This window comes from Martes martes (genome assembly GCF_963455335.1).
Source record: "Martes martes genome assembly, chromosome: X".
Classification (NCBI taxonomy): domain Eukaryota; kingdom Metazoa; phylum Chordata; class Mammalia; order Carnivora; family Mustelidae; genus Martes; species Martes martes.
The window spans coordinates 77,754,207-77,766,627 of NC_137897.1; positions in this window are offsets into that span (position 1 = coordinate 77,754,207).

A 12,421-nucleotide genomic window follows, 5' to 3' on the forward strand; every position below is an offset into this window, starting at 1 on the left:
TAAAAATTTATATCTTAAACCACTTATGGTAAATAATATTGACAGGGTTTATTCCTTTTGACAGAAGTACAATCTAAAGCACAGTGTGGCTTAAGGTGACTTCTTGGAAATCACAAAATAGCTTTAAGAAATAGAGACTGGGAAGAACCCCATATCTCCTGACTCTCAGTTCTGATAATCAATGCTAATTATTAAGTGTTATCTGAATGAACACCAACACCCCCCCAACAGCCTTAGGAGGTCACATCTGTTGCTATTTTCATTTTAAGGATGAATAATGAAATCTTGGAAGAGTTAATATATCTGTCCAATGTCATGAAGCTGCTAGGTGCTAAAACCATAAGACCAGGGATCCGATCTTAAGATATCTCATGCCATTATCCCCTATATTGAAATATGACATTGTTCTGCAAAAATTAAAACAATCATGGCCCATCTACTTCTTTACTTGCCATTAGGATAAAAGAATTGTTTTTTAAAAAGAGCAGAAAAAGCAAAAAACTAAAGCAAAGCAAAAACAAGCAAAAACGAAACTATGATCACATGCTCAGTGTCATGAAGAAGAGTAAGACTTGTCTTATAAGGTGACCTGAAATATGAATTAAGTAAGGAGGTGGTTATAGGGATATCTGAAGGCAGGTTGTTACAGGAAAGCACATAGAAAGGCATGGAAGCCTGCCTAGTGAGTTAGTGTTAGAGGAAGGAAAAAGAGGCTAATGTGGCTGGAGAAAATGTTACTTGTTCATTCAACAAATATTCAACTATCCATTGATCTAGGAACTACTATAGGCACTTAGGATACATTAATGAACAATAAACAAAGATTTATGCTCTCCTGGAATTTATGTTGTTCCACCACAGGAGATGGGTGATAAAAAAAAGAGCATATGAATAAAATATATTGTATTCCAAAAGGTGGTAAATAATGTGGAAAAGAAAAAGAAACAAAAAGGGAAGAAGTGGAATTAGGAGTGTGGGGTGAGAGAAACTTAAAAAATATTAGCTATTCTTGTAATTGATAGGACTTTTATTGGGTGTAAGTTTTCTCTTTTGTGCTGCTTTTGTCATCTGTCAATGTAAATGCTATGCTGGCTTCACTGCGCAGGGGTCAGAACACATTTTCCCCATCTTTGGTGGGAACTTGACTTGTTTAATATATCAGAATACTGGGGACGCTAATATCTGACAGCTTTTTGTCATCGTGTTAATTTTTAAATTAACACCCACTGCCGTATTGCCAATAAATCTGGACATTGGTTCTCTAGGTTTCAGACCTGGTCTGGTAGAAACTCTGACCAGGTGGAGACACATTGAGTCTTGCTTTCCACCCACGCAGATTCAAACAGGTGGACTGAGCACCTAATCATAACCCTTTCACTTTTGTGGAGGGGAATTGAACTCCATTTCTCGGGGCGGGTCAGAAGTCTGGTCCCGCCTTCCAGTACAAAATTGATTGAATCACAGGGGGTCACGTGGCCTAAATGCTGCCAGTGGAAGTCCTCTCCCAGCCAGTTTGACTTTGAAAAGGAACCATTAAGACGCCGAGTATTAGCAAACCTGTCTCTTGTTTTTAGCAAGTCCCTGGGAGAAAGAAAAGGGCTCCTGTTGCTGAGGTCCTGGATTGCACCCAAGTTTTTTCCAACTCTCCTTCCAATTAGGTAAATTTCAGCAGTATCCTTTCTATAAATTACACCTATAGTGGCCTAATTTATCCAGGGTCAATGTTTAGGGATTAATTTAAAAAAAGGGCAAAGACAATCCAGTTGGATTACTCAGAGGTCTACTTTCCCCTCCACCCTCTTGTGCATACCCCATCCTAAGGTATGATTCATTTTAGCTGTATGGCTAATCATACCATGTTCTCTCTTTAAAACCTCCTAACAGCCTTTCTCTTTTTTTTTTTTCTCTTCTTCAAAAAAATTATAATTCTCCTTTGCGTCTTAAGTTTGCTTGCAGTTAGTTTTGATATCCCAGACTTTAAATTGCTAATAGTGAATTATATATATTTCTGTCTATTGCATTTCATTTCTTTTATACTTAAAAATGCTTTTCTCATCTAAAGAACAAATAAATATTCATTTACATCTTGGAGATGACTGCAGTTTCATTTCTTATAATGGACTCCCTAAAGCAGTTTGAATTCATTTTTTAAAATTCATTTTTAATGGATGATGTGATATGAGCATTTGTCCATCTTTTTAATTATCCTCCTAACCATATTTCAATTGATTAGAATGTTGTTGAACAGTGTCATTTACAGAATAACTCTTCTTTTAACACTTGATTTTATCTCTTTTTAATTTTGAAATAGTTTTAGACTTACAGAAAGGTTGCAAAAAATAGCAAGAAAGTTTTCACCCAGATTTCCTTAATGTTAGTGTCTTATATAACCTTAGAAAAATTATAAAAACTATGAAATTAACGCCAATGCAGTACTATTAACAAATATACATACTTTATTTGCATTTTACCAATTGTTCCACTAATGTCCTTTTTTTTAAGTCCATTCCCATTTTATTATTTTTTTATTTAAAATTTTTTTTTGTTTTTATTAATATATAATGTATTATTTTTTTCAGGGTTACAGGTCTGTGATTCATCAGTCTTACACAATTCACAGCACTCACCATAGCACATACCCTCCCCAGTGTCCATCACCCAGCCACCCCATCCCTCCCACCCTCCACCCCTCCAGCAACCCTCAGTGTTTTCCCTGAGACTAAGAGTCTCTTATGTTTTGTCTCCCTCTGGTTTCAGTCTTGTTTCATTTTTCTCTCCCTTCCCCTATGATCCTCTGTCTTGTTTGTCAAATTAATCATACCAGTGAGATCATATCAAAATTGTCTTTCTTTGATTGACTTACTTTGCATAGCATAATAGCCTCTAGTTCTATCCACATCGTTGCAAATGGCACGATTTCTTTTTCTGATGGCTGCATAATATTCCATTGTGTGTGTGTATATATATATGTGTGTATATATATATATATATACACACACCGCATCTTCTTTATCCATTCATCTGTTGATGGATAATGTCCCTTTTCTATTCCAGGGTCCCATTCAAGATACCACACTTCATTTGGTTGCCATTTCACCTTAGTCTCCTTGAGGCTGTTTATCAGTCTTTCTGGGTCTTTCACAGCCCTGACATTTTGAAGATACTGGTAAAGTATTTTATAGAATATCTGTCAATTTGGATTGGTCTGGTGTTTTCTTATGATTAGATTGAAGTTACACATTTTTGGCAATAATACCTGTTTTATTCTCTTCCCCTCCACCCCATTAATAATGGAGAGATTTTTCCACTTTATTGTTATGGGACTGGCTGAGCACATGATGCTGGACACTGAACAGATGAATTCATAGCAGGTTATTAGTAACATTTACTCATCGTCTTGGGGAAGAAGACACTACATGCCAGGTAGAGCCTCACAGGTTATGCTCGGAAGAGGGTGAACAATTGGAGCTGTGGGGGGGCAGTTTTGTAGTTACAAGAAGATGAAGTGACTCTTGGTTTACATGGAAAGTTATGTTTGGTTTGTTTGAATAATTCTGGTGCAGAACTACACCCATTATCAGGGATAAGCAGGTATTGTACCTAGTTTCCCTGATAAGGAGGGTTCTTTGTCAAGGGGGCCTTATTTGTGGGAGCACAATAGGGAAGGGAGCATTGTTTAGGCCATTTGAGGCCCTCTGGGTTTCCCCCAGATGTCAAGGCATACATATGATTGAGACTTAACTTTAGGTGTTATACACTGTACTGCACATGTAATTTTGTTCCCTTTCCATGCATCATGTCATGGGGTACATGATGTCCATATGCGGTATTACTAGTCATATTTATCTTGATCACTTGATTAAGGTGATGGCAGTTATGTTGCTCTATTGTAATGGTGTTTTTCCCATTTGTAATGGGAAATATTGTGTAGGAAAACTGTGTAAGAAATACTTTGAGTATAAAGATACTGTTTCTTCTGAGGCTTTTACTCACTACTTTTAGAATCTGTCTAAGGATCTTGCTTACAACAGTTACTACCCAATGGTGACTTTCTATTTTCTTCACTCCTACTACATTTATTGGAATTCTCCTGAAAAGCCATTTTTCTCCTCCATTTATTTTTATGTTTTAAATTATTTATAGAAATTATTTTATAAAATGTATTTCAAAATATTGATTCAAATAATTTATATCAATATTGACTCATGAATCACTATGTTGCATATGAGTTATAATCAAATTATATGATTATCTTATTCTTCAAATCATTCCAGCTTTACTCATTGGGAACTTCATTTGGTTGGTTCTGTGTTCCTTCAAAATGACCCTATCCTTTTTTGTGTACTTCTTTCTTTACTGGCATAATAAAATGTTCATATTCATCTTGTGTTTTTTTTTTTTTTTTTCCTCACCACAGTCCTGGAATCAAGCTCTTTCTTTAAGGATCCCCATTTTTTTTTCTTGTAGAATGACATTTGGAAACCAATACCTCAAAGTGTGTTCTTTGCTACTAGGGTTTCATTGCTGCTAGGTCCTCTCCATCAACAAAGGTAGGAAATATATGGTATGTATATGCCCCTACTTACAGATATAGCTGTATTCATTTCTGTACCTACCTATATGTATAGATATTAAAATTCAGGAGCTCAGACTGATAATTCTGATTTCAATCCATTCTAGCTTTATTTATAACTACTTTCTATGACCTAGCTCTCATTACCTACAATATTTACTCATTTGTTCATTCCTGGTGTAGGTATAAAGTAGCTGGGGAGGGGCGCCTGGGTGGCTCAGTTGGTTAGGCATCTGCCTTCAGCTCAAGTCATGATCCCAGGGTTCTGGGATCGAGTCCCACATTGGGCTCCCTGCTCAGTGGGGAGACTGCTTCTCCCTCTTCCTGCTGCTCCCTCTGCTTTAGCTCTCTTTGTCTCTCAAATGAATAAATGAAATCTTTTTTAAAAAGTAATTGAAGAAATGTTAAACAATACACTTGTTAGAAACAGATCTGCTAGGAGTGCCTGGGTGGCTCAGTGGGTTAAATCCTCTGCCTTTGGCTCAGGTCCTGATCCCAGGATCCTGGAATGGAGCCCCGCTACAGGCTCCCACCTTGGCAGGAAGCCTGGTTCTCCGTCTCCCACTCCCCCTGCTGCTGTTGCCTCTCTTGCTCTGTCTCTCTCTGTTAAATGAATAAATAAAATCTAAAAATAAAAAAATAAAATTTATATGGAAATACAAAACACTAGAATAGCTAAAACATAATTGATAAGGAATAAGAAAGTAAAAAGAATCACTTCATGTGATGTTAATCTTACTATATGGTTACAGCAATTAAGATAATGTGGCATTAGAAGAGGTATAGACACATATATCAGTAGAACAGAACATAGAACTAAAAATTAACTTAATATGTCGCAGACTTAAATGTAAAGTGTAAAATTATAATAATTTCAGAAAATATCACTGGGGAAAATGGATCTAGACCTAGGCAAAGTTCTCTGATTTGACAATCAAAAGCACAATCCATTTTAAAAAATCAATAAATTAGACCTCATCTAAATCAAAAACTTTTCTTTGTGGGAGATGCTATGAAGGAATGAAAATACAAGCTACAGACAGGAGAAAAATTTGAAAGCCATGTATCCAACAAAAAAGTACTATCTAGAAAATAAAAATAACTCATAGAGCTCAACAATCAACAACCAAGGAATCCAAGAAGAAAAAGCGCAAAAGACAGCAAAAATTTCACCAAAGGGGATATACGGATGGCAAATAAGCACAGTAAAATATCTTCAACATCATTAGTCATCATTAATCATTAGAAATGCAGATTAAGACTTCAGTGAGAATATTACTACACACATATTAGAACAATTAAAATAAAAAAATGGTAACACCAAATACTGGCAAGGATATGGAGGGAAGCTAGATTGCTTATACATTTCTGGAGGGAATGTAAAATAGGTTTAGCCACTTTATAAGACAGTATGGCACTTTCTTTAAAACTAAATATGAATTTAACATACAAGCCAGAAATATCACTTGTGGGCTTTTAGACCAGAGAATTAAAAGTTTAATTTCACACAGAAACATCTACACAATTGTTCACAGCAAACTTACTTGTAAGTCAATGACTGGAAAAACCCATTGAATGAATCCTTGAATGAATGAAACAAATTGTGGTATATCCATATCATGGATCACTACTCAAAATTAAAAAGTAAACTCTTTTTTTAAAGATATCTATTTATTTATTTGACACAGAAAGACATAGTGAGAGAGGGAACATAAGCAGGGGGAATGGGAGAGGGAAAAGCAGGCTTCCTGCCAAGCAGGGAGCCCAATGCGGGGCCCAATCCCAGGACCCTGAGATCATGACCTGAGCCAAGGCAGACGCTTTAATTACTGAGCCACCCTGCTGCCCAAAAAGTAATAAATTCTTGACACGTGCAAAAACTTTGATAGATCTCCAGGGAATTATGGGTTTTAAAAAAAGCCAATTCTAAAACTTATGTATTTTATGATTCCATTTATATAAGATTTTTGAAATGACAAAAATTTAGAAATGACAGTTTAGTAGTTTCCAGTGGTTTGGTATGGAGAATCATTCTAGAAGGAAGATAGGTGTAATTGCAAAATGGTAACACTAGGGAGATCATTGTGATGTTGGACTTGTTTAGAATTTTGTCTGTTGTGGTGCAAACATGGGCCTACACGTGATAAAACTGCATAGAAGTAAGTACACACACACACACACACACACACACACACACACACACACACTGAAGTAAAACTGAAACAACCTAAATGAGATCAGTGGGTATTATCAATGTCAGTATCCTGGTTCTGATAGTATACTATAATTTTGTAATATATTATCACTGGGAAAAATCAGATAAAGTGTACCTTGGATTTCTAAGCATTATTTCTTACAGCTGCATGTGAATCTACAATCATCTCAGAATAAAATGTTAAAAATATCCTAAAAAATTTTTTTTTTACGAAAGGAAGACATTTATCTAATTCTTCCTGAATCTATGCTGCACTCATCTGGGGGAAGAAATATCTAGTATATTGCTTATTGAAATTGCATAGATCTGAATCATAGTTTTGAGGCGGCAAAGTGGGTTTCCTGTATTTAGCTATCTAACTATAGACCTACCAGTATTAGATTTAGGATTCAGAAGAAAAATACCATACATAGTCATTTATACAATTACTGAAGCTGAAAAATTAAATCGTAGTTTTTCTTATAAAGAGTAAATCCTGATCAGACTAATTTTCCAATTGAGTAACATACTGAACATTTTCCATAAATTGACTGAACTATGTTTGTGGCACCAAGATTTAGAAAAAGGATTTTAAAGCACATATAAAATATGAAATATACCAGAAATTATATCCTTTGCAAATTAAAAATATGAGGGGGATGTTTTCAAGATTTGTTTAGGGGATATGAGAAAAAAAATTTTAAAAATTACCATAAAATTCTGCTCTTGAAAAGTATCTACTGTTCTGTTCTGCACTAAGACCCTGGGGGGGTTTCTCCTCAGTACAGGTGGGACTCCAATCTGACTTCTCAATTGTTTTCTGTTCAGGATTCTCTGTGCAATATTTGACATTAGGCTGGAAAAATGTCCTGCCCTTTAAGGGAGGAATAACAGGTTTTCTCATTATCTCTGTGTTTTTCTAGGATTTTTTTTCTGGACACCCTAAGCACTTCAACTGTCCATCACCCTTTAAAAAAGTTAATGATGTTCATGAGGAATTAAAAATTTATATCTTAAACCACTTATGGTAAATAATATTGACAGGGTTTATTCCTTTTGACAGAAGTACAATCTAAAGCACAGTGTGGCTTAAGGTGACTTCTTGGAAATCACAAAATAGCTTTAAGAAATAGAGACTGGGAAGAACCCCATATCTCCTGACTCTCAGTTCTGATAATCAATGCTAATTATTAAGTGTTATCTGAATGAACACCAACACCCCCCCAACAGCCTTAGGAGGTCACATCTGTTGCTATTTTCATTTTAAGGATGAATAATGAAATCTTGGAAGAGTTAATATATCTGTCCAATGTCATGAAGCTGCTAGGTGCTAAAACCATAAGACCAGGGATCCGATCTTAAGATATCTCATGCCATTATCCCCTATATTGAAATATGACATTGTTCTGCAAAAATTAAAACAATCATGGCCCATCTACTTCTTTACTTGCCATTAGGATAAAAGAATTGTTTTTTAAAAAGAGCAGAAAAAGCAAAAAACTAAAGCAAAGCAAAAACAAGCAAAAACGAAACTATGATCACATGCTCAGTGTCATGAAGAAGAGTAAGACTTGTCTTATAAGGTGACCTGAAATATGAATTAAGTAAGGAGGTGGTTATAGGGATATCTGAAGGCAGGTTGTTACAGGAAAGCACATAGAAAGGCATGGAAGCCTGCCTAGTGAGTTAGTGTTAGAGGAAGGAAAAAGAGGCTAATGTGGCTGGAGAAAATGTTACTTGTTCATTCAACAAATATTCAACTATCCATTGATCTAGGAACTACTATAGGCACTTAGGATACATTAATGAACAATAAACAAAGATTTATGCTCTCCTGGAATTTATGTTGTTCCACCACAGGAGATGGGTGATAAAAAAAAGAGCATATGAATAAAATATATTGTATTCCAAAAGGTGGTAAATAATGTGGAAAAGAAAAAGAAACAAAAAGGGAAGAAGTGGAATTAGGAGTGTGGGGTGAGAGAAACTTAAAAAATATTAGCTATTCTTGTAATTGATAGGACTTTTATTGGGTGTAAGTTTTCTCTTTTGTGCTGCTTTTGTCATCTGTCAATGTAAATGCTATGCTGGCTTCACTGCGCAGGGGTCAGAACACATTTTCCCCATCTTTGGTGGGAACTTGACTTGTTTAATATATCAGAATACTGGGGACGCTAATATCTGACAGCTTTTTGTCATCGTGTTAATTTTTAAATTAACACCCACTGCCGTATTGCCAATAAATCTGGACATTGGTTCTCTAGGTTTCAGACCTGGTCTGGTAGAAACTCTGACCAGGTGGAGACACATTGAGTCTTGCTTTCCACCCACGCAGATTCAAACAGGTGGACTGAGCACCTAATCATAACCCTTTCACTTTTGTGGAGGGGAATTGAACTCCATTTCTCGGGGCGGGTCAGAAGTCTGGTCCCGCCTTCCAGTACAAAATTGATTGAATCACAGGGGGTCACGTGGCCTAAATTCTGCCAGTGGAAGTCCTCTCCCAGCCAGTTTGACTTTGAAAAGGAACCATTAAGACGCCGAGTATTAGCAAACCTGTCTCTTGTTTTTAGCAAGTCCCTGGGAGAAAGAAAAGGGCTCCTGTTGCTGAGGTCCTGGATTGCACCCAAGTTTTTTCCAACTCTCCTTCCAATTAGGTAAATTTCAGCAGTATCCTTTCTATAAATTACACCTATAGTGGCCTAATTTATCCAGGGTCAATGTTTAGGGATTAATTTAAAAAAAGGGCAAAGACAATCCAGTTGGATTACTCAGAGGTCTACTTTCCCCTCCACCCTCTTGTGCATACCCCATCCTAAGGTATGATTCATTTTAGCTGTATGGCTAATCATACCATGTTCTCTCTTTAAAACCTCCTAACAGCCTTTCTCTTTTTTTTTTTTCTCTTCTTCAAAAAAATTATAATTCTCCTTTGCGTCTTAAGTTTGCTTGCAGTTAGTTTTGATATCCCAGACTTTAAATTGCTAATAGTGAATTATATATATTTCTGTCTATTGCATTTCATTTCTTTTATACTTAAAAATGCTTTTCTCATCTAAAGAACAAATAAATATTCATTTACATCTTGGAGATGACTGCAGTTTCATTTCTTATAATGGACTCCCTAAAGCAGTTTGAATTCATTTTTTAAAATTCATTTTTAATGGATGATGTGATATGAGCATTTGTCCATCTTTTTAATTATCCTCCTAACCATATTTCAATTGATTAGAATGTTGTTGAACAGTGTCATTTACAGAATAACTCTTCTTTTAACACTTGATTTTATCTCTTTTTAATTTTGAAATAGTTTTAGACTTACAGAAAGGTTGCAAAAAATAGCAAGAAAGTTTTCACCCAGATTTCCTTAATGTTAGTGTCTTATATAACCTTAGAAAAATTATAAAAACTATGAAATTAACGCCAATGCAGTACTATTAACAAATATACATACTTTATTTGCATTTTACCAATTGTTCCACTAATGTCCTTTTTTTTAAGTCCATTCCCATTTTATTATTTTTTTATTTAAAATTTTTTTTTGTTTTTATTAATATATAATGTATTATTTTTTTCAGGGTTACAGGTCTGTGATTCATCAGTCTTACACAATTCACAGCACTCACCATAGCACATACCCTCCCCAGTGTCCATCACCCAGCCACCCCATCCCTCCCACCCTCCACCCCTCCAGCAACCCTCAGTGTTTTCCCTGAGACTAAGAGTCTCTTATGTTTTGTCTCCCTCTGGTTTCAGTCTTGTTTCATTTTTCTCTCCCTTCCCCTATGATCCTCTGTCTTGTTTGTCAAATTAATCATACCAGTGAGATCATATCAAAATTGTCTTTCTTTGATTGACTTACTTTGCATAGCATAATAGCCTCTAGTTCTATCCACATCGTTGCAAATGGCACGATTTCTTTTTCTGATGGCTGCATAATATTCCATTGTGTGTGTGTATATATATATGTGTGTATATATATATATATATACACACACCGCATCTTCTTTATCCATTCATCTGTTGATGGATAATGTCCCTTTTCTATTCCAGGGTCCCATTCAAGATACCACACTTCATTTGGTTGCCATTTCACCTTAGTCTCCTTGAGGCTGTTTATCAGTCTTTCTGGGTCTTTCACAGCCCTGACATTTTGAAGATACTGGTAAAGTATTTTATAGAATATCTGTCAATTTGGATTGGTCTGGTGTTTTCTTATGATTAGATTGAAGTTACACATTTTTGGCAATAATACCTGTTTTATTCTCTTCCCCTCCACCCCATTAATAATGGAGAGATTTTTCCACTTTATTGTTATGGGACTGGCTGAGCACATGATGCTGGACACTGAACAGATGAATTCATAGCAGGTTATTAGTAACATTTACTCATCGTCTTGGGGAAGAAGACACTACATGCCAGGTAGAGCCTCACAGGTTATGCTCGGAAGAGGGTGAACAATTGGAGCTGTGGGGGGGCAGTTTTGTAGTTACAAGAAGATGAAGTGACTCTTGGTTTACATGGAAAGTTATGTTTGGTTTGTTTGAATAATTCTGGTGCAGAACTACACCCATTATCAGGGATAAGCAGGTATTGTACCTAGTTTCCCTGATAAGGAGGGTTCTTTGTCAAGGGGGCCTTATTTGTGGGAGCACAATAGGGAAGGGAGCATTGTTTAGGCCATTTGAGGCCCTCTGGGTTTCCCCCAGATGTCAAGGCATACATATGATTGAGACTTAACTTTAGGTGTTATACACTGTACTGCACATGTAATTTTGTTCCCTTTCCATGCATCATGTCATGGGGTACATGATGTCCATATGCGGTATTACTAGTCATATTTATCTTGATCACTTGATTAAGGTGATGGCAGTTATGTTGCTCTATTGTAATGGTGTTTTTCCCATTTGTAATGGGAAATATTGTGTAGGAAAACTGTGTAAGAAATACTTTGAGTATAAAGATACTGTTTCTTCTGAGGCTTTTACTCACTACTTTTAGAATCTGTCTAAGGATCTTGCTTACAACAGTTACTACCCAATGGTGACTTTCTATTTTCTTCACTCCTACTACATTTATTGGAATTCTCCTGAAAAGCCATTTTTCTCCTCCATTTATTTTTATGTTTTAAATTATTTATAGAAATTATTTTATAAAATGTATTTCAAAATATTGATTCAAATAATTTATATCAATATTGACTCATGAATCACTATGTTGCATATGAGTTATAATCAAATTATATGATTATCTTATTCTTCAAATCATTCCAGCTTTACTCATTGGGAACTTCATTTGGTTGGTTCTGTGTTCCTTCAAAATGACCCTATCCTTTTTTGTGTACTTCTTTCTTTACTGGCATAATAAAATGTTCATATTCATCTTGTGTTTTTTTTTTTTTTTTTTCCTCACCACAGTCCTGGAATCAAGCTCTTTCTTTAAGGATCCCCATTTTTTTTTCTTGTAGAATGACATTTGGAAACCAATACCTCAAAGTGTGTTCTTTGCTACTAGGGTTTCATTGCTGCTAGGTCCTCTCCATCAACAAAGGTAGGAAATATATGGTATGTATATGCCCCTACTTACAGATATAGCTGTATTCATTTCTGTACCTACCTATATGTATAGATATTAAAATTCAGGAGCTCAGACTG